At 34.4% G+C, this 24,889-nt stretch overlaps 1 protein-coding gene across 4 annotated transcripts in view; it reads right to left on the bottom strand.

Annotated features, from left to right (window-relative positions):
• The window catches only part of NOVA1 (NOVA alternative splicing regulator 1), a 149,411-nt gene that overhangs the window by 75,971 nt on the left and 48,551 nt on the right, over positions 1-24,889 (bottom strand). The gene's annotated exons all lie outside the window — the stretch shown is intronic.

The following is a 24,889-nucleotide window of genomic DNA, read 5'->3' as shown; positions in this document are numbered from 1 at the left end:
TTTCCAGTTTTATGAATTCATGTTTTCTCAACTTCTCTGAAAATATTCTCACATGTAGTGTTCCATGTAGACTATTATAGAAGTTGATTCATCAACCACATTAATTCCATGAATAAATATCTGGCATTAACTCCTTGAATAAGGTTTATTTTCTATGGACAGGTTTTAATTTACTTGCCATTGGGAAATGCTTTCCTTGCTTAGCTAGCAAATTAGCTTTTCAGAATCTTACTTTGGTTGCAACTTCCTTTCATTTTTTATTTTTGCAAATAAGATATTCCATTTAAAATTTTTCTGACCACTGTCGCCTTCTGTGTTGGGAACGTTGTGATGAGTGCATAGTCTGGTAATATTGACATTTATTCTTTTAGCACAACTTTAGTATTATTGCATAGTAACATAATGCTATGCCACCTAATTTATAACAAAATAATCGACATCCCATGGTGCCTTAAAAGCACAACATTTTAAGTTTACATTTTTTTCTTGTTTTGACATGATGGATATGCATTGGTAATAACAAATAAGTAAAATGCCAAGGTACAGCAACACTGCCAAGTTATTACAGTGTCACTATGATTTGTCGTGCATTCAGAAGCAGTGAGAAGCGATGAGAGTGCCATATGTGATCTCTGTTACAACTACTCAACTGCCATTGTAGTGTGAAAACAGCCATAGACAATGCAGCATGGTTTTGTTCTAATAATTTTTTTATTTAAAACATTGGAATTTGAATTTCATATAATTTTCAAGTCTCTTGAAATATAATTCTTTTTAAATTTTTTTTCAACCACTTAAGTTTTTCAAATCATTCTTAGCTTGTGGGCTGGGCAAAATAAGAAAGTAGATCAGATTTGACTCAGAGAACAAAGTCTACCAACCCCTGGTATAAATACAACAGTCTCCAAAAAATACCAAGGAGGCTGTCTAAAGCCTCGTGATCACAGTTCAATTAGCTAGAACATGGTGGAAAGCAGTCTATTTGTGGATCTAGTGCCTGCAGGATCAAGTATCTTTGGAGAATAAGACCAATTGTTTCTTGAATGATAACTAGAAGCCACCACGCAGGAAGACCTTCACCCGTATTTGTTGGCGTTGTCAAAGGGATTTTCTGTGAGTTCAGATGAACCAACATAAGTCCACCATAAAAATGACTCAAAGGACATGCACCAGTAAGGTTTCACTCAACATTAATATCAGTAATATTAATGACACTCAATATTAAAATGACATCACATATTTTACATCTGTCAAATCACAGGAGGATGTAGATGACTTTCTTCAATCAACTTACCAAAGCAGCCAACATGACCTAGTTGTCATAGATCACTTCTGGAATAATAATAAAGAATGTCCCAGAATATCCAATAAGTTCTTCAAGGTGTATTTGGAACACATTTATTCCCATGCAAAATATGAAGGAATCAATGAAGTGAAAATGTTTTCTTTAAGGTGTCTTTGCATATATGATAGAACCAAGAAGACACTCAAGGGCATAACTCAAGTAATCATTGCGTAAAAGGTGAAAATTTGAATTTCGAGGAAATATTTTAAAAAACCCATAAAACAAAGTATTTTACAGTGTAGAAGGGGTACTACAACCTGAGTAGTACATTAATAGTTATACTGGTATCAAAAATATTACTACCCAAAATGTAATTAGCTGCAATTAGTCCCACATGTACTTGAAAGTATAATGTACACAAAAAAAATCATTTCACATGCACATTTTGGGAAAGATAAAATATTTACACGAGTTAACACATACTTGATTTCAAAGTAACACATTCAAATTCTGAGGACCGAGACCAGCTTAATTTTGTTAAAAATTTCAATTTTTTATCAAAATACATCTGTCCAGCACTATGTAATGAGAAAAACATCTGTCTGTTTTACATTAGCAATTATTATCAGCCAACTTATTTTGTGTTGGATGTCTCAGCAGCAAACAATAAAACAGATGTGGCCAATTCCTACAAGAGCTTTTTTCTATAGTCAACAAATAACTTTGCTAACTTTTCTTCCATTTCTCATACAAAAAAGAAGATTCTTTAGACATTTACTGCCTTAAGATTCATATGCCCTATGACTTTACTTACAATGAAGAAAAAAATAAAAAATATTCAGAAAGGACCTGTGACGATCTTTGTAAAAACACTTGTCTCATCACATTTAAGATAAATGACTATGACATACTTCATATAACAGTTACATGTCTGAAAGTTATTTGTGAAATTATTAGAAAATGAAATCACATTCTCCCATCATAGTATCATGCTTGCTTATAGAAAGTCCACATTTTCTCCATCCTTCTCACACTACCTTAACGATTTTGCATCTATCAGTAAATGTATAGCTGATTAACAATGACCTAGGATAAAATTATGATAGCTAATTCATAAAATTGTATATATCTCATAGACAGCAACACAAATCATTAATGGGAATGTATATTTAAAACAATTACAAGTTTTTTTTTATTAAAAAACACAGATCCATGGGCTTCCATTTTAGTAATTTTATATTTTTATTACTGGATTAACATGCACCAGGCAACCCCTAATATTCAAGTGGTCTACAGCTATCTCTCTCAAGGTCACGATGGTATGTTCCTCTTACAAATCTCTTAGCCATCTCATCTCTTAAATCTGCCTCCCTCATTGCTTCTCCAGCATTTTTGGTCTCCACTCTTTTTCTGCTCTCTAGCCTATAAAGAAAAATGTTAACATATTTGTTCTGGAGGGACTCAGGGTTCATTTGAATATGGTAGTATTATGGACAATAACACACCTTCTTTAACTTGAGATTCTAAAATCCAAAGTGTTATTAAAGAAGTTTAAATTATAAGACAACATTCTTTCCACCTGGTAGTTTTAGTTTACATTATATTATATACCAGAAATACTATACAATTCTTACTTTCTTTTCCTATTGTTTGATTTTTAAGTTCAAGTTCAATTTTAAAGAACTAGTTGCTGGCTATATTTATTATATACTCAAAAGGAAATTCTCTCAATATGCTAACAAATGAGAGATTAAACTCTTTTGACAATATTAATTGAGAAATCAACCCAAATATGCTCAGTAAACAACTCAAATTTGAGAAATATTAAATGTGAGAATATATTTTTAACTCTACAAACTGGGTGGGGTTTATTGATGACTAACATGGTTCTGTTTTTCATCAATTACTGAATTCCAAAAGTATAACAAATTTGGATCAGTTACTTTCATATTCAGTCATTCTTCTTACAATTTCAAAGTTGGGTGTTGCTTAAAAACGTGTATAAACACTTCGTGTCTTTTAAAAGGAGGAAGTAAAAAAAATTCTTGGCATAATTTTTAAGCTGAGATAACTATAAAACTAGACCAAAAACATCTATATTTATTTAACAGCTTTAGCACTATTTATAAAATTCTTAAAGAAATAAAAAAATTCTCATTATTTAAATTTGTTCTATTTTTAATACTAGAAAAATATATATGCTTACTCACTTTATTAGCAAATGAACCATATAAGGAGTTATTCTTCTATTCCTTTGTAATTAGCTACATTGTATTTGAAACTAACACTAATATTGGATGGTGAAACTGTATGTTTAAGGTTTGTTCTGAATTTAGAATCCAGGCGAACAAAAATAAAAGCAACTTGTCATTATTTTTCAACAATACCTGCTGCCTTTAAGAGAGCTAAAATAATTTATGGGCAGATCTACTTTTAGGACAATTTGCTCTTGCAAATGCAAATGCAAATCTACAGACCATAGATTTTTTATGAAAGAAAATCAGAGACATATCAGCTACATGAAAAAGTGGCGAGTCACCCCCAAAACATGGCTATCCCAGATGCAGAGTCTATACTAGAACCCTGGACTAGAAGCCTGTGGGGGCTTCAGTCCTTTGAGGTTCCTAAGGATGTCTAGGTCTGGTTCACAGAAGAATCAAGTATGTTAAAATCGGATGGGGTGCCTGGGCCACTGCAACTGTGCAGTCCTACAGAAAACTGTTTAACATACATAGTGTATGGAAAAGGAAACTCTGTTCAGTGGGTAAAGTCATGAGCTGTGGTGCCTACCCTGGAACACACCCTCCAAAATTTATTACATTTTCAATGATTCTGGGGCCTGGCAGTGGGACAATTAGATAATCAAATCCCAGTTTCTGTGGAGATAAACACTATGGCTGCAGATTGTACAAGACACCCACACTTTCTGTTCATGATGTATGTGGATGCCCACAGGATAGGACCCTGAGGATGAACATCAATAGAATCGACAAGCTGATCAGACCTGTACTGCCCAGGTAAGAACCAGAGCCACCTGGACACACCATTGTCCAGGGCATGGTGACCCATCCATAATTCAGGACAGGGCCAAAAATCAAAGCCTAGTGATTCCAGCACACGAGGCCAAGGAAGCCTGACAAACATGTCCAGACAGCCAGGTTCACAGTCAAGTAGAAAAGGGAACTCTAAGCACATAGCTAGGGTACCAGATCTGTCTAGTCCTGCCAAATAGACTCTTTAGGCCTCCCTCCCTCCTCTTAAGGATACTGCTGAGCATTGACTGTATTAGATACCTTTCTGGTGAGCCACCTAGGGTTGAGTCCAGACCACATGGTGTGGGTAAGACAAAGGGAGAATCAGAAAAAGGGTGAAGCAACTGCTGAAGGGACTGATCATGCTGCACAGACAGAATCACATGGCTGTGGAAGGAAACCAACAACCTCAGCTGTGGAAAAGAGAACACCTTAGACACCAGCAAGCCAGGGGTGGAGACAGGAAACTAATCACTCTCAGCTCTTATACACAGAGCACCTGGCCAACATCACCCAGACTACAGCCATCACTTCCAGCTTGACCACTGATCACTGAAGAATCTTAATCTACGAACTCTCAGAAACTTCCCAGAAGCTAACGACTCCAGGAGTAAACAGGCAGCAGAAATAAGATTAACTTGCTGCACATTGTTACGATTCTATTTAGCTTAGTCCTATTGCTGTTAGTACCCTGTGGTCTCCTTCGGCTACTTAAGGGAAGACAAAATCTTTTGCATTTTTTTCAGATTATTATTCTAAACTTTCTAGACCGAGTGGTGATGAAAAATTGCATTGCCCTGAACTCCCTGCTGGCCAAAGTGGTGTATGTGTGATTGCCAACACCTCCTGCTGCATTTGGATTAATAACATATTTCACTGGTTTGGCTACGGATGAGGAGCTTGGCTGAGGTCTATCCTCCAAGTGCACCTGATCACCCTACTGGGAGTCATATTTGATCTAAGCCCCCATAAGGATAATTAAGTAAAGTATCTGATGAAGTGGTTATGCTCTTGAGATTTGTTATGTGGATTTGTGAAAGGCTGAAGGTTCGAGTTGTAGGGGAATGGCTTCATCATAATGCCCTGGCAACCGTGAATGTACACTGACAGCCCACGCAGGTAATGAAATGCAGCTAATCTGCATCTTGGCAGAATGCTTTGTGATCCTTCTGGAATGTGAGAGAACAGGAGACTTGTGAGGAGCTGCTGTGAGGCCATCCCCCACTGACCTCCCTATCTCTCAGGGAGGCTATCATGAGACAGTTTCTCATAGCCTCCCAGGTTCTGATGAGCTATGAGGTTTCCTGCCTGATTCTGCATGACCCTCAACCCCTCAGGGTATAGTTGAACTATAAAAGTATTTACCTGGGGTCTAGAATTGGCTCCTCAGTAATGGGGTATCCCATAATTCACACTGCGGTCACCCAGCGTCTTTTGTTTTCATGCTGTCCCTTTAGTGTGTGGGACAAGGACCTAGGAATGTAGCATCTTTGGCTTCTCATCCTTTTGTTATCTATGTAAGTAATAAACTGAATCTAAAAGTAGCTCATTTTATCTTTACCAGCCTATTTTTTAGTCAGGTGTTGGCCTTGCTATGTCTGCCTGTTGCATGTTGGAAAGAAAAATAAACTATGGTATGTTCATTCTATTAAACACTATGCAGCAGTAAACATGAATAAAGGTATCAACATGGAAAGACTTATCAGACATGGTAAGATAAAAAAAGCAAGTAAAGGGGCCGGCCCCGTGGCTTAGCAGTTAAGTGTGTGCGCTCCGCTACTGGCAGCCTGGGTTCGGATCCCGGGCGCGCACCAACGCACCGCTTGTCCGGCCAGGCTGAGGCCGCGTCCCACGTACCGCAACTAGAAGAGTGTGCAACTTTGACATACAACTATCTACTGGGGTTTTGGGGGAAAAACAGGAGGAGGATTGGCAAAGGATGTTAGCTCAGAGCCAGTCTTCCTCAGCAAAAACAGGAGGATTGGCATGCATGTTAGCTCAGGGCTGATCTTCCTCACAAAAAAAAAAAAAAAAGCAAGTAAAATATGTTCATTTTAGCCTTATACTAAAAAAACCTACAAATGGATATATACATTTATATATGAACATATATCAGTATAAATATATAGAAAATAATCAGAAAGCAAATACATCAAATCTCTAATAGTTACCTCTGGCAGAAGAGTGGAGGAGTAGGTAAGAAGTCACTTTCACTACATCAATATTATTTGAACTTTTCAAAAAAAAGTATTCACAAATTACCCATGCAATTAAGAGAGATGATTAAAATGATCTTAAAAAGACTGTTTCTTGGGGACTGGCCCAGTGGTGTAATAGTTAAGTTCATGCACTCTGTTTCAGCGGCCTGGCATTTGTGGGTTTGGATCCCGGGCATGGACCTATGCACTGCTCATCAAGCCATGCTGTGGCAGCATCCCACACACAAAATAGAGGAAGAAGGACACAGATGTTAGCTCAGGGCCAATCTTCCTCACCAAAAAAACAAAAAGACTGCTTCCTAGTATTTATTTATTGGTACCCATTAACAATTAAGCTCTCTATTGGGGGTGGGGCATTAAAAAACCCAACATAAAAAGTACGACCACAATGTGTTAAGTAAATAAATAACAGAATCCAAACCTGTTTCATGTAAATATCATCTTCTCTAAACTTCCTCAAGGCAAGAATTCTGAATACAATAATAACAAATACAACATTAGCAATAACAACAGTAATGACCAGCAGCATTTACTGAATATTTTATACCTGACAAGTACTGTGATAAGGTATTTATATGCACAAATTCATTTCATATAGAATGTTAGTAATCTCTATCAAACACCAATACTAACAGGAAATTCATTAATTTACAAAGCATCTTTTCATTTGTTGGACGGGTATAGAAGTTAGAACAGTATTTCTTACACAAACCAATACCAAACCTAACTTTAACTTCAGGAGAAAATCTGTCTACTCTTTTCTCTATATTAAAAGTCCTTCAAATGTGTGAAGATTTCAGACTTCTCTTAATTATACATATTTATTGATCAAAGTTGTTTTTACACCATGGTCAATAATTAACTCAAAATCAAACCTACCTTTAACTTCAGGAGAAAATCCGTCTATTCTTTTCTCCATATTAAAAGTCCTCCAAATGTGTGAAGATTTCAGACTTCTCTTAATTATATATATTTATTGATCAAACTTGTTTTTACACCACAATCAATAATTAACTCAAAATGGATCGTAGACCTAACCACAAAAATTAAACTACAAAATCTGTAGGAGAAAACTTGACATTTGCAAAAGTTTCTTAAGGCAGAAAATGCGAGAAACAAAAGAAAATATTTATAAACTGGAATTCATGAAAATTAAAATTTTCTGCTCCTTGAAGGACACATATAAGTAAATGAAAAGGCAAGCCATCACATGGGAGAAAATATTCACAACACATATATCTGACAAACGACTTGTACCCAGAATATGTAAAGAACTCTTGTAACTTAATAATAAGAATACCAACAACCCAATAAAAATGGGCAAAAGATTTGAAGAGACAATTGACAAAAGAAAATATAGCAATAGTCAGTAAGCACAAGAAAACTCAGTAGGAAATGCAAATTAAAACTACAATGAGATACAACTACACACAAACTATAATGGCTAAAGTTTAAAAAGACTAATACCACCAGGTACTGGTGAGGATGTGGACCAAATGAAATGCTCATGCACTGATGGGAGGAATGTAAAATAGTACAACCCCTTTGGAAAATAGTCTGGCAGTTTCTTATAAAGTTTAATATGCCATATGACCTACGTATTCCATTCCTAAGTATTTACTCAAGAGAAATGAAAACATATGTCTGAACAAAAACTTGAACTCAAATGTTCATAGCAACTTTATTTCTAGTAGTCAAAAGCTGAAAACGTCTTAAATGTCCAACAATAGGTGAATGGATTAGAAAAACTACATATTGAGTCAATGACTACTCCTCAACAACAAAAAGGAATAAATTAGCTACACATGCAACAAGATGAATTTCAAAAACCTTATGCAGAGCAAAAGAGGCCAGACACCAGGCTACATAATACATGATTTCATTTAAATAAAATCCTAGAAAAGTAAAATTGAATCTACAGTGACAGAAAACAGATCAGTGATTGTCAGTGGCAGGAGTGAAGGGGAAAGGAGGGTGGGGGTGAGAGGAGGAAGGGGAAGACGGTGTGGCAAGGGGCATGATGGAATTTTTGGCACGATGGAAATATACCATATCTTGACTGTGTTGGCATTTACATGGCATATATTACTCATGTATGTAAGACAAGTGGGGAGAAACCTTGAAATCAGCCTTATAAAACATGTCCTACAAGCCTTTCATATCTTTTGAGGAAAGAAGATATTTCATTTTGATATCCATATCTTATGTGCCTGGCACACATTTGCTGAGAAATTACTTCAAACAAATTTCAAACATTACATCTAAACTCCCTGGAGTTTATTTCATTTTTCCAGATAAAGATTTACTAAAAATTACCCCCAGGGCCAACCCTGGTGGCCTAGTGGTTAAGTTCGGCATGCTCCACTTCTGCGGCCCAGGTTTGGTTCCCGGGTGTGGGCCTACACCACTCATCTATCAGTGGCCATGCTGTGGTGGCAGCACAGATACAAAATAGAAGAAGATTACCGACAGATTAGCTCAAGGGGACTCTTCCTCAGCAAAAAAAAAAAAAAAAAAAGATTACTAAATAAAATATAATTTTCATTTTAGATCACCTTTCATACTATATTGGTTCAGAAATCTTATTAGAATGTCTATTCCTTCTCTCTTGGCTAATTAGTGTATATATTGTCTATAGCAGACAACCTTGGTTTCTTGTTTTTTAATAAAATATCTATAATTCACACATTTTTCCAACTTTTCATGTAAATGACAGCCTATCTAGAATAGAATAAGCCTTTCAAATGAAATCAGAGCTACAGCTTCTAAAATAAAGATAAAGCAAACATTTCCTTCAACCCCAAATACACTTGCCAAAGCTGGGAGCTGCCTTAACCTTTCTCTCATCTGCTACATCCAACCAGTGAACAAGTCATTGGTGATTCTATTTTGTTAGCACTTTTTCATCTATATTCTTTTCTTCCTTTCCATCTCTACTTATATCCCTAGTTCAGGAGCCATTTACGTTTCTTTTGTGCTAATGCAACGGCTAACCTGTTTCTAACCATCTCACTGCCTTCAGTAGAAGTCCTCCACGCTGCCATCGGACACATCTACTAAAAATACGAATCTGTTGACGATACACCCAAAATTAAAATTCTTAACAGCCTATCAACATCTATAGAAAAAGGTACAAATTCAAGAAGAATCTACAGTACAGCTTCTAATCCCTACCCATTATTCCTTCCTGGTCAGACCTAAAATCCAGTTGAAATGATCTACTTGCAATTCTCTCAATTCTTCTCGTATTCAACCAATTTTATGCTTTGGTTCCTGCTGTCTGCATTCATGAGGAAATCCTTATCAGAATTTCTGTGTAAGTATTAATTTCTTCTTTTCTACTTCTTCTGTCTTCCTCCTAGCAAAATTAACTTTCTTCTCACTACTATATGCTTCCTGGTATTAAGAATCCTATAGTCTTTATTTTTGCATGTATAACACCTAGCAGAACGCTTAAAACATGGTAAGCATGCAATAGATGTTCCTTTAAAACTTGATAAAATAGACAAATCACTGGGAACAATGTAACTTTTCAAAATTGATTAAAAAAAATAACGAAAGAAATTTAAAAGTCTATCAAAGAATTATATTCAAATAAACTCTGAGCTCAGATTGCTTTATGTGATCTTTCAAACTTTAAATGAAGAGACAATTTTCATGCTATAAAAACTATTCCACTCTACGAGCCGGTCTCGTGGCATAGCGGTTAAGTGCGCACGCTCCGCTGCTGGCAGCCTGGGTTCGGATCCCGGGCGCGCACCGATGCACCGCTTGTCAGGCCATGCTGTGGCGTCGTCCCATATAAAGTGGAGGAAGATGAGCACAGATGTTAGCCCAGGGCCAGTCTTCCTCAGCAACAAGAGGAGGATTGGCATGGATGTTAGCTCTGGGCTGATCTTCCTCACCAAAAAAAAAAAAAAAAACCTATTCTGCTCCACATTACTCTAGTCTAACTATTACCCAATCTAACTATTCTAGAGAAAAACAGAACATCTTTAAATTCATTTTATTACCTAGCATAACTCTGATACTCCAAATGGAAAAGGAAGTACACAAAACCAACCACATATAATGAATCACATTTATTAATATAAACATTTAAAAAAACCATAGAGTACTGGTAAATTAAATCCAGCAATGTATTGAAAAAAATGATATACTATAGTCAAACACAGCTTAATCCAGAAATGCAAGTGTGGGTTAATATTTGGTTGTACATAAATATAACACAAATATGTCAAAGGAATGAGGGAGAGGTAGATAATGAACAATTAATAAATTGCTTTCCTATGATCAGAAAAAAATACCTATCCTAAACCAATAGTAAATATGATAAATAAAAGGAAAATATTTGGGGCATCTGCATTAAAAATTGAAAGCAGTAACAAGATAGAAACAGAAACAGGGGTATAAAGTTACTACTGTAAAATAGAGAAAAAATTATGATCACTTGTCAACTTTGTGACTGTCTAGAAAATGAACTAAATGTAACCATACTTAATATAAAAGTTCAATGAAATCGACAAAAGTAAAATAGTATAAGAAATTAGCAATTTTCCTATATGTGGTAGGCTGAGTAATGGCCTCTCAAATAATATCCACACCCTAATCCCTAGAATCTGTGAATATTCCCTTATATGGCAAAGGGGACTTGCAGATGTGATTAAAGATTTTAAGATGGGGAGATTATCCTAGATTATTCAAGTGGGCTGTAAATATAATCAAAAGAGTCCTTATAAGAGAGAGACAAGAAGGTCAAAGGTGGCTGTAGATGTGATGACAGAAGCAAGAGGTAGGAGTGACACAAGGAAGGGTTCATAAGCCAAGGAAAGCAGACAGCATCCAGAAACTAGACAAGGAAGGAAAGGGATTCTCCCCTATAGCCTCCAAAATGAACCAGCCCTATTAATACCTTAACTTTAGCCCAGAAAATTTGATTTTGGACTTCTGGTCTCCAGAACTGTAAGAGAATAAATTTGTGCTGTTTTAAAACACAAAATCTGTGGTGATTGTTACAGTGACCACAGAAAACTAATACACTATAGAACTATAATAATCAGTTCAACATATAAATGAAAAAAAGATTTACAAGAGCAACTAGGAATAATCTTAAACTAGGAATCATCTTAAATGAAATGTGTTGTACATCTATACAGAAAAAAGCTTTACTGAGACAGAAAAGAAAAAATAATCTCAGTTCATATATGAAATCCTAGATATTATAAGGATAGCTTGTGCAAACAAGTTAACAGTTTTAATACAATTTCACTAAAATTAAAAACAGAAATTGCCAAAATGACTCTAAGTTCATAAGGAAAAAGAAACGTAATAATAAACCAGGATAGTTTTAAAAATAAAGAATAATAGAATAAGAAAATTATTACCCTAGCAGATAACTCAAAATAAAGAGATATTACAAAGCAACAATAACTAAAAAAGAATTAATATAACAATGGGCCAGAATAAATAATCCTCCTCCCCAAACTCTGGAATATATAAAAATTTAGCATGAAAATAGTATATAAGATCACTCAAAAATGATATGGTTGGCATAACTAGAGAAAACAGAGTGAGAACTTTTCCTCCCAAATATCATAAAATAAATTCTATATAAATGAGAGGTGCAACATGAAAAATTAGATCAAACCATAAGTAAGCATATATAACCTCAGAATGAGGAAAGTTCTACAGATATGAAGAGAAAAGGGAAAAGATGATACAGTTGACCACATAAAATTTTTTAAATTTTGTACATGAAAAACATCATAATTGCTTTACATAATTTTTTTTTTTGGTGGGGACACAGATGAGGAGGAATGGGACAAAATTTTAAAAGTACATAATTATCGGGAATTGGGAAATTTTCTGAGAAACAGACACATGCTTACACTACTACTAGGAGTGTAAACTGATTTAAGTTTTCTGAAGTATAATTTGGCAATGAATATTCAGTGTCTTAAAATGCTCCAAGTACTCCTATGACCCAGTAAATCCACTATTCTACGTTTAGTAATTTATCATAACAGAATAATCATAAATGAACACAAAACCTTAATAATATGCACTGTGTTATTTACATTAAAAAAGATTGAAACAAGTATACAATAAGGGATTAAATATATAACAAATGCCTAAGATGGGATATTCTGTAGACAACAAAGAAATCATGCTTGTGAAGAATGAAGAACATATATCATCTAAATACGCACGATACAATATTAAGTGAAAAAAGATAAAAAGCTCTACATACAGTATGATCACTATAAATAAATGTGTAATAAGACTAGGAGCATAGAAATACATTCATAAGAGCTATTTTTATCATCAAAACTTTCCTTAACATAAAAATGAATGATAATTTTATATTCAGAAACATTTTAACTAGAAGGCAGGAAAATGGAAGAGATCTCAATATGGGAAAGTTTTTCTTTTCCTTCTAAAAGTAATGAAAAAGTCATATGGGAAAAAAGCTTCATTGATTTGATTCCATGAAAATATAAAATTCTTCATACAAAAAATGCCACAAAGATGAAGACAATTGATAAAAGGGAAAAACACAAGCATACAGGACAAATGGTTAATACCCTTATATTATCCACTCCACAAAATACGTTAATTACCTACTATATGCCCAACAATATTCTAGTCCCAGAGGGCACAGCAGTAAACAAATCAGAGCAGATAGCTGCCCTCATGGTTCTTCCATTCTCATTGGAAAGGACAGGTAACAAGTATGTAATGAATAACTTCAGACAGTGGTAAGTGCTATGAAGACCATAAAAGACTGGGAAAAAAACAAAACAGAGAAAAAAACAAACAAAACAAACAAATCAAATGTGAAAAGAGTGAGAGGGAATGTTATGTTAGGAAGTTAGGAACAGCTTCTCTAAGCAGGTGACATTTGCACTGAAAGATGAATGACGAGAGACAGTCAATCATGAAAGACTGGAGGAAGAGGGATCCAGAAATTGGAGAATCACAAGTACAAAGGCCCTCAGGCAAGACAAAGGTTGGCCTAATTGAGAAGTGACTGAAGTGGTCTAGAGCATAAAGGGCAGGGAGGAGACTGCCATTAAGATGTAATCAAAAAATCTCAAGGCCAAATCATGTTGGGACTTTCAAACCATCACAGGAAGTTAATATGGCCTTTCAAACCCATAAGGAAAATATCAACATCCCCAAATAAACAAGGCTAGAAATAATGCACAACTGAAAAAATACAACTGGTCAATCAATATACACATTAAAATTTCAACCGAGCTAGTAATCAAAGATAAGCAAATTAAAATAGCAAGATATAATCTTCTACCTTTCAAATTGGCGAGCTATCACAAATCATTATTTATATACAATGGCAGTGAGGTGAGAAAGTGACAAAAAATTGCTATTTAAGACAGCAAAAAATAGAAAAAAACTAAATAATCAAAAATAGAAGTGTACTTTAAATAAATTATGGTATATTTTTACCATGGAAAAGTGCATGCCAACTGAATTATATCTTAAAAGAATATTTAATGTTTAAATATGTCTGATACTGTTGATTACACTATTTCTAATCCATTCACACATTCTAACAGTGCTCCTCCAAAACATCCTACCTCTAATCATTTCTTCTGTGAAAAGCCCTAACCCACCATAATTTCTGAGACTACTGCAATAACTTCCTAATAACTACTGCAATAACTTCTAGTCCCTCACCCTTTTCTCTCGTTCATCTTCCACACAGCAGGAAGAGTGATTTCCTCAGTGCTAATCATCATAACATTCAAGTGCCCAATTTCTTCACATTGTAACTATAACAAAACTCTACCTCCTTACAATGGCCCACTCGATCTTGACCCTGCATTATCTCAAAGACCTTACCTCCTGCCACACACTCTCTCTCCCTTCAACACACACAGCAATTCTTTCTGTTCTTTGAATATGCCAAACTCATTCAGATCCAAAGACCTCTGCCCTTGCTATTCCTGATGCCTAGAAGGTGATTTTCTTCCTCCTAATTATTTAGAGTTCAATTCAAATGCCCCTTCTTTGAAGATGTGTCCTCCTGCCATCCTAGCTAAAGTATTCTCCTCCTCAACACTTTTTACCACATGCACTTATTTCCCTCATAGTACATATGTGTATCTAAAATTATATGTATTCATTTAGTGTTCTATGTTTATGACTCCCTCTTCAGTTACAAGAATATAAACTCCACAAGAGCAGAGACTTTCTGTATTCCCAGCATGTAGGAAAATGCCTGGCACATAGTATTACTAAATAAACTTTTATTGAATGAATGAATGAAGAGTAAGAATAATAGAATATTATACAAACAACAGAATGTGAATTATATTAAATTTACTAAGTGACACACAAACCATGAATAGATATAATATAATACGTAGGGTATAAAAGCAACACACAGTAGTCCCTCCTTAGCCGCAAGGCATACATTCTAAGACCCTCAGTGGATGTTTCAAACCCTGGAGAGTACTGAACCCTAAATATACTATGTTTTTTCCTATACATACATATCTATGATAAAGTTTAACTTATAAATTAGGCACAGTAAGAGATTAACCATAACTATTAATAAAATAGAACCATTATAACAATATACTCTAATAAAAGTTACGTGAATGTGGTGTCTCTCTCTCAAAATATCTTACTGTACTGTACTCACCCTTCTTCTTGTGATGATGTGAGATGATAAAATGCCTACGTGACGAGATGAAGTGAGGTGAATGACATAGACATTGTGATGTAGTGTTAGACTACTATTGACCTTCTGACGGTACATCAGAAGGAGTATCATCTGCTTCTAGACCGCAACTGACCGCGGGGTCATTGAAACCACAGAAAGCAAAACTGTGCATAAGGGGGGACTACTGTATGTCAACATCAATATAAATAAAGACAATCTGGAAAATAGATAATAAGACATACATAGGCTTCAAATTTTATTTTTATTTATTTATTTTGCCAGGAAGATCGGCCCTGAGCTAACATCTGCCAATCCTCCTCTTTTTGCTGAGGAAGACTGGCCCTGGGCTAACATCCATGCACATCTTCCTCCACTTTATATGGGATGCTGCCACAGCATGGCTTGACAAGCAGTGCGTCGGTGCGCGCCTGGGATCTGAACCAGCGAACCCTGGGCCAGCGCAGCAGAGCGCACGCACTTAACCGCTTGTGCCACCGGGCCGGCCCCCAAATTTTATTTTTATATAAGCCAAAATAAATTAAACTGACTTGAACATTTATCATTTTCAAAGAAATAATTAAGCATTAGAATATAAAAAAGTGAATTTATAAAATTAAGAGCTGTTATGTATATTCGTGTTTATATGTATAGACAGATGACAGACAGATGTAGATAAAGATACACACACATACATACTAAAAGAAAGAAAGAGGAAAGGAATAAAAACATAGAATTATACTAACCAAAATTTTCAAAATTATAAACTGAAAAGATTATTTTTAAGAGCACACATTTAAAAGTCATCTTATTTCTATATAACACAAACATTCATTCAAATAATTTTATGAAACACTCTCAAAAACCAGAATAAGCACATATTCAAAAGTCAATCTGATCTGAAATGACAGTATATTCAAAATGAAAATTTTCAGAAAGCAGTGATTATCTTCAAAGACTATAATGAGAAGAGGCAAAGGGGGAAAATAAGCTATCTATAAAGTTTTAGCACAGGAAGCACTAAAACAGTCTACAGCAGAGTTACTCTTCTTAGGAGGCCACTGTATCCTTTTGCTAGGATAAATCAGATCCACAGTGAGACTGGTACTTGGGTTGAAGACTTCTGTAACATTTCAAAAGAAGCTTGCTTCCCATTTGTATAATATTTCTCTAAAAGAGCTAGAAAGGGACTAATGTAAAAAGAGAACCAATTAGATGTCTTCTGCTAAAATTATTTTTTCAAAATAGCATGGAACTATCTTTTAAAAATGGGATCAAAGAGAAAAAGACCGAACTCAGTGAATAAGTTATAGGAAAAGCCTACAAACCAGCATATATACTAGCACATTGCCAGGAAAATATGTTTTCACATAATTAGTATCAGGCCAAGCGTTCTTAATAGATTATTATTCAGAATTCATTTAAGGCACTTTCCTGGTAGGGTTAACAGTAATAGGAGTATCATCTAGTTAGAATAACATGCAATTAATTTTAAATGTGGCACTGATCTGTTTTAGCAACCCATCCAATATTTTTAAGACTTAAATACCAGGAATCAACTACCTAACAATTAATTGAGTGAATTTAGAAAGGATTTACTGAGAATATTCTCCACGGAAAGCATAAAGGTGAATAATATGTGGTTCCCAAACTAGTACACAAATTTTGGCAAGTAATAAGTAATGAACTAGAGTTTTAGCAATGGATATAGAATGAAGCATAGTGATTCAAGACACATCTTAAAAGCAAAATAATTAGGATCCAGTGGGAAAATGTAGAATTTCAGAGAGAAACATAAGAAAAAAATATCCATTAATGGCCAATTTCCTTATTATTGGCACTTATATCCATAATATGACTAAGACATTTTGCATAGGCGCACAATCTAGGATTAAGTATAAAATAAAGAATTTAGGTTTCTGATGAATTTTAGAGTTCATTACTATTTAATTTTTAACATTTTACTTGACCCACTAAAAGAAAGTTTCTAAAGTCTTATGTAATATCACAATTGAAAAACAAAGAGCCATTTAAAAGGAAAAATCCAGAATATCCAATATTTAAAACAGAAGTGTATTTCAGATGGTATATTTTGAAAAACTGTACCTTTAAGCATTAATTTTCCTATTCAATAACTGGTAGTTATACATACCAGATGCTTCCTAAAAATTCTCCTGGATCTTAGTTTTCCCAAGCATGCTCACAAAAACTTAGAAAAATAGAATTCTCTTCTTCCTAATATCTCATTTCCATCATACAGCAACATTCACCTTAAACTAAGTGAAGAATGTAAGAATAATTAATTTCACTAATTTTGTAAGGTAAATAGAATGTTTGCATTATGGCAATATTTGGGGACTGGGTAAACTAAAAGGAATAAACAGTGTTTCTTGACACCTAAAACTGAAAATCACTTGGCCACATTTTATAGTTTGTTCCTTCTTATGAAAACACAGATAGAAAAGTCTCTCAGTATAGGAAATACGACTGCATGCAAGCAGCCATATCTAGTGCAATTCCCGGCACCTATACTGATTCAAATTCAACTGATCCTGAGATCTGCCATATTTACCATGTCACCTGACATAAAGGTCAGAAAGTCCATTCACCAAGATTCCTAACCCAGTAAGTGTTAATGGATAAAATTATCATAAATTAAATACTAAAATGTCACCAGTTACATTGGTGAAAGTTAGTAAATAATGGAAAAATATTTCTCTCTTTAAACTTACATATGAGATAGTCCATATTTAATAGCAATGTGGAAATAAGGATCAAAAAATTACTGGGATATTCTATTGCAAATTGATTTATCTTCTCTCAAAGTTTTTTGGTTTAATTCGAAGAGAAAATATTTTTTCTACTTTACCTCCTTAGTATACTATCTATACTCATTTAAAACTTTTCAGAAAAAACATAGGTTTAAAATAAAAGGAATTTTTTAATTATCTCTATTTATAACGCCATTTTGACTTCTTAATTATCTAATTATCATATATTTGTTTGACTATACATATTAAAGAATCCTACTTTTGGCTAAATTTCAGTAATAAAGACTGCGTTAAATTATTCTGTTGTGGAATGGAAGAAATTCAATGCTTCATTCCAAATTGTTTAAGGCAACTTATTTATAGTAATCACTCAAAATAATAATAGAAGAAAATCTGATTGAAATAGCACTTTACTCCCAACAAATATAACTTCAATTTAATTTTCTATTATACGAATACTATTCTCTCATAACCAAAGTTCTTGGTGATCAATAGCTTGCTTTTTCACCATTTCTGACCATATTTAGTGATACAACCTGAAATCTTAAAAAAAAAAAAAAGAAAATCCTATAATGAAAAAAAAATGTTTTCTATTTTTTTTTACTTTAAACCTAAACCTGCTTGGAATACTTGGTTATCCTTACTTATCATAGCTAACTCCATCAACTGGAATAAAATAGGAAGAAAAATAAAGAAATGCAGGAGAAATGGAAGAAAATCAACTGAGCCAAAACAGAACTAAAACCAAAAATGAACTTTATGAATTAGGCATAAAAACCAATTCTCGCCCCCTCAAATATTTTTTGAAATAAGGATGGAAATAAATAAGAATAGAAGCATTAATTACTCAAAAATAATTTTATAAACTTCAATCTCAGTGTTCAGAAGAGAGTCATTAATTCAGCAAATAATGTACTGAACACATAATGGAGACTAGGCAGTAAGGGATTCACCAATAAATAAGTCAGTGGCTGTCTCAAAAATGCTCACGATCTAGTCAGGGAGACAGATATATTTATAGGTAACACAGTAACACTTTAAACAAAGTATTAGTGATAACAGAGCACACGGTAGAGAGAAGTATTTATACTAACTGCCAAGACCAATAAAGACTTCACCTAAATTGGGCATCATCAAAGACTGAGTAGGATTCCACCAGGAAGAAAAGGTAGAAAGGACACTTGTTCCAAACACAGAATAGCCTAAACAAGGCATGGAAACACAGAAATGGATGAACATTCATAGAAATTCACAGAAATGCAAGCTGGCCATTACGGCCTCAGTACAGGTGATATAATAGGATATTAAAATGAGAATTTTCCCGTTTTCTCAGTTTCAGGTAAGGACCCAAAGCTGAGAACAATAGGTTCCAAGTATTAGAACTGCGGTGACAGATCGTCTCTGCAACACTGGGAAAGACTGTGGCCAAAACTTGCTCAGGCATCCTTTAATCTATCATTCACATCAAAAAATACAAGCACATCATCAAGGGACGAATGGATAAAGAAGATGTGGTGTATATACACAATGGAATACTACTCAGCCATAAGAAACGATGAAATCCAGCCATTTGTGACAACATGGATGGACATTGAGGGTATTATGCAAAGTGAAATAAGTCAGAGGGAGAAGGTCAAATACCGTATGATCTCACTCATTAAGTAGTAGATAAAAACAACAACAAACAAACACATAGAGACAGAGATTGGATTGGTGGTTACCAGAGGGGAAGGTGGGAGGGAGGAGCGAAAGGGATAATTCGGCACATGTGTATGGTGATGGGTTGTAATTAGTATTTGGGTGGTAAACATGATGTAATCCATGCAGAAATAGAAGTATAATGATGTACAGCTGAAATTTATACAATGTTATAAACCAGTGTTACTGCAATAAACAAACAAACAAACAAAAAACATATAATCATGTATTGGAAGAGGGGAGCTTATAGATTGAGGAAGAAATGTAACAGTGATTCACACAGAGTTTGGCCTAAGTCCTTTAGAATGCAGGACACTTAAGGAATGGTACAGGAACTGGACTCAGGACTGAAAAAAATAAAGGCAAGAGGGCAAGATGCTCTCAGTCTGGGCTACTACCTTAGAAATGGCCAAGAGTTCCATTCTAGGACTTATGGAGTAAAGAATTATGTTTTCCCATGGGACAGTTAAGGACCTCTGGGAAAGGAACCAGCACTGAGCCATTCTTCAGGGAACTCTAGCCACAGGACTACAAAAGGAACAAGATAACTCCAGAAGAAAGAGAGTGCAGGTAGAACAGAAAGTCAGAGACTAAGAAGGGTAGTCAAAAGAAGACAAACAAAGGAAGCATCAACTGTATCAAGGAATTACAACAGGTTATCCCTAGTCGGCGGGAGTCTTTAATAAACCCAGAAAAACAAGAGAAAGAACTCATTTAGGTGTCCAACATACCTTTACTACGAATTAGTTCTTCTCTATTTCTAACCCCAAAACTTTGGAAGACCCAGGAGCAGCACAGTGAGCAGGGAGAAAAATTAAGGCAAAAGAAATTAATACAAAAGTCTACTTACTAGTTGACATGTCTTGTTCCCCTTTCCCACTCAGGTTTTTAAGCCTGCTTTGAGCAAGATGGAGGTAAGGGAGAAACTTTACATTGGACAAGAGTTTGGAATTTTAATTTCTTAGTCTGTTTTTTTAATTACCAGAAAATTAAGTCTATTTCGAAATGCCAGGGAGTGAGGAAAGAAGGAATGAAAGAGAAAACGAAAAGAACAAGAGAGAAGAGAGAAGAGGAAGAGGAAGAGGAAGATGAGCAAGAGCAGAGAAGAGAGATTAAAGACATCTGAACAGCATTTATCAAGGGGCAGAAAAAAATAATATCCAAAGTGGGATTTTAGGTACAGTGACAGGAAAGAATAAAGTAACTTTCTGCTTGCACCCTAGTGAGTCCACCTGTTTAAATAAATTCATTAAGAGTGGTAAATGGTGGGCAAAGTAGTCTGATTATAAGGCCATAATTTTGATATGATTATTGTGGAGTTTGAAATCTATTCTGTAAATATAGAAGAATTAAAGTTATTTTTTTAAAGGAGTACCAATCATATAATCATATATGTTGCAGATTTGTTTAGGGGGAACTTACATGTATTTATAAAATGTACACTCATTTCCTGAGTTGCAGAAACTCTGATAAGCACTGGGGAAAAGAAGTTAAAGGCAGACTCCGCCCTCAATGAGTTTACAGAGGAAACAGACAAGTGCCAAGGCAGTCAGTTACATTACATGTGATAACTGCTAGAAGAGGAATAAGCAAAGCCTATGGGATCATATACAAGGGTCACCTAACAAGTCTAAGGGATGAAGACAGAGTAAGAATTATCTTAGTTAAGGAGAAATCTAAAGTAGGCCTGAGAGATGAAGTTGAGTTACACAGATGATGGTGGCCTAAGGATAAAGGGGTGTGTGAGTGGTTGGAGAGAACGCTGCCAGCAAACAAAGGCCCCAAGCATGATATATTCTGGGAACTGCAATAGCTCAGTATCAGTCAATCAATACATGCAGTTTGCAAGGAAAGAAATGAAATTGAGGACATGAGGAGGAGTCAGATCACATGCCTAGACAGAGCATTTGGATTTTAAAGTGAGGACAATGGGGACCACTGAAAGGTTTTAGTAACACTCATTTTTCATATACTGCATGGTTAGTATATGCTAAGCACTCTTTCACATATGTTTTATTGTTTTTTCCTCACAACAACCCTGTGAGGTAGGTGTAATGATTCCCAATTAACAGATTAAAAAAAAACCCTTCAAGTTGTTAAGCAATTTACACTTGATTAAATAGCTACAAAGTAGCAGCCAGGATTCCAGACCATGCTTCAGAAAACATATTAGGAAGATGATACATATACACACACACACACACACACACACACACATTTTACCCACAACACATAGAAATTTCAGAGTTAAAGGAAATTTTTATGTAATAATGCTTGTTAATTCAGTATTAAAGATAAAAAAAATTTGTGGCATCAATAGTTCTTTATACAAACATATATTTAAAATTTTCAACTAATTCAATTTATATTGAAAAATATCTGCAGAATTGATAACAATAGGTGGGAATTAGTTAATATATAAAATAAGAATAGCAAAGATTGAGGTAACGATATGAGTATTTTATCTCCATATATCTGCATGAGGTTCTTTGGGGAAAACACCTTTTCACATTTATTTCTAAAATATATAAATTCAAACTTCATATACTGTCCTAAGAATATAAATTATATTTCGGATGACAGAAAATGTTTGAATACTAAAGTTTATAAAAGGAAGTAACTCAAATATAAATCATTTGGTCTAAAAAGAACTGTCCACCTAATGGTAAATTGTAAAATGATCTCCCCTTTATTCACAATAAAACATTTGAAACTTTTTCATCTTCCTATCACATCACAAGAATTTAATTAGACAAATTTGATAACACAAATAATTTTTTAAAAATCAGTTTGGGGGCCGGCCCAGTGGCGCAAGTGGTTAAGTGTGCGCGCTCCGCTGCGGCAACCCGGGGTTCGCCAGTTCAGATCCCGGGCGCACACCGACGCACCGCTTATCAGGCCATGCTGTGGCAGGTGTCCCATACAAAGTGGAGGAAGATGCGCATGGATGTTAGCCCAGGGCCAGTCTTCCTCAGCAAAAAGAGGAGGATTGGCAGATGTTAGCTCAGGGCTGATCTTCCTCACACACACAAAAAATAATAAATATAAAAATCAGTTTTGGGATGAATATAAAAATATGTCCCTAATTTAAAATATAGAGTATGTATTTTGTAAAACTGAAGAGGATATCAGAGATTTTAAAAATATGGATTGAAACTCTATTTAAAAAGGTATGTTCTTTAAAATTGGTTTAAATTAAATAAAATCTACAAAGTTTACTTCCTAATATCTTCTTATTTTCTCACCTATTTCACTATTTCTTCAGCTCATCCTAATATTTCTTTCTAAAGCCTCTAATCAAAAGCTAGATGTTGCCAGAACATTACTGCTAGAAGTATATATCATTACGTATTTAAAAATTCATATTATCCATGCAATTGCTTCATTTTTTCTATTTCAAATAGAAAATTATAATGGGGAGGATGAAAAAACAAAAGTTTAATTAAGATTAATTACTCTTGATCTAGTATTTATTTCTGAATTCTAAAATTATTAAGTGAATATAAACTAAATAATAAGCCCGACCACAACTCTGGTCCTTCAGAATAAGATGAAGTGCCCGCCTTTGGAAAACAAACAATCAAATAGAGACACCAGGTATCCATAAGATACTTTATGCAATGAGAATTTCTAAATAAACAAATGTTCCAAGTATACAATTTAACTGAAATACCAACATTTTCCTTTATTTTGGATTATACAATACATGTTCATTAAATTGAAATAATACACAAGTATATTCAATAAAAATGAAAGTTTCCATCTAATTCTCATTTCCAAATAACATACTCTGGGAGTATAATAAGATATAAGATTCATGGTTAAAAATGGAATCTAATAAGTTGTTAAACCTACATTATCTACAGAAGGTCTAATATATAACAATTAAATACCCTGTGTAATTGAAAAATATACACTCAGATATGCACAACAGGTATAGTTTGTACCTTTTCACCAAAACATTAAAATAATATATAAAACATATGGTCTATTCTGTCAAATATGATTACTTCAGTTAATAAGATAAATGGGATCAAGTAATACTTACAATTACACGATTTGCAGAAAATGCAAAAGAATCAATTATAGCAATTCAAATATTTCATATACTGATAAAATGCTCTTGCTAGAGATACATAAGTACATTATATTATATCTAAACTGTATTTAAAACACTAATATTTACTTCTTTAGGGTTTTGACTACTGAATGAAGTCTTAAGTCTATGCAAGTAAGGGGGAAAGTCTCATTAGTTTTGTGGTAATATTTAATTGCATTCCACTCTGAATATAAATAAAGCCTACTTTTTTCTAATTTACCTAATGATTCATGATGAATAGGATATTGAGAATTGTACTGTATTCTCAAAAAAATTTATTTCAAGACAGTGGGAGTAACTCCACTACAAAACTAGAGAGAGCTGAAAACCTTTGCAGGAAATCAGACCTCCTCTTTTGATTCTAAAATACCATCACTAGGCATTTAATTAACACATATAATACTCCAACTAGAACAAAATCACTTGCACTAAAATATCTTGGTTACATAATGTAAGGCACAATTCTGAATACACAGAATTCTACCCCTGAGTTGAACAGAAAACACTTAAAAAAACGGGTCTCTAAAAAATAATTCTACCCACCTCATTTTACAAGTAGGTATACTAGCCCAGAGAGGCTTTTATCTGCTTTCACTGAGAATTTATAGGTATAGAGATGTACACAAATATCATTCAACTTATGACACAATTTAAAGTTACCTAAAACAGACACTATATTTCATATGACTGAGACTCTGTGAAGACTAACAGACCCTAATTCCTTGCCATAATACTGTCAATAGATGCACAAAAAAAAATTTTAACAAACCAATTAGATAACTAGCAAGTTATAATATTGACTAAAGAAGCAAAATAATGAAATGCAACAATCCATATCATATTGTGTAACAACAGACACAGCAGTTGCTAAGGTTATTTTCGTATCCTGTAAGGCATAAATATGCCAAACTATTAACACTAAAGATAGCACTCTCGTAAAAGTGCTTTTACAAAGGGGAAAAAAAATCATTAATTAAGTGGGAGAGAGAGAATAAAATACATTAAGTGGAAGTTCAAATATTTACTGTTTCTTCTCTCCCATGCTTTATTTCAATATGTTAAAAAAAAATTCAGGGCCAGCCCGTGGCTTAGCGGTTAA

The sequence above is a fragment of the Diceros bicornis genome, chromosome 5 (assembly GCF_020826845.1).
Source record: "Diceros bicornis minor isolate mBicDic1 chromosome 5, mDicBic1.mat.cur, whole genome shotgun sequence".
In the NCBI taxonomy this organism is placed as follows: Eukaryota; Metazoa; Chordata; class Mammalia; order Perissodactyla; family Rhinocerotidae; genus Diceros; species Diceros bicornis.
The sequence above is the reverse complement of the archived record's forward strand: the minus strand, read 5'-3'. Positions and strand labels throughout refer to the sequence as shown.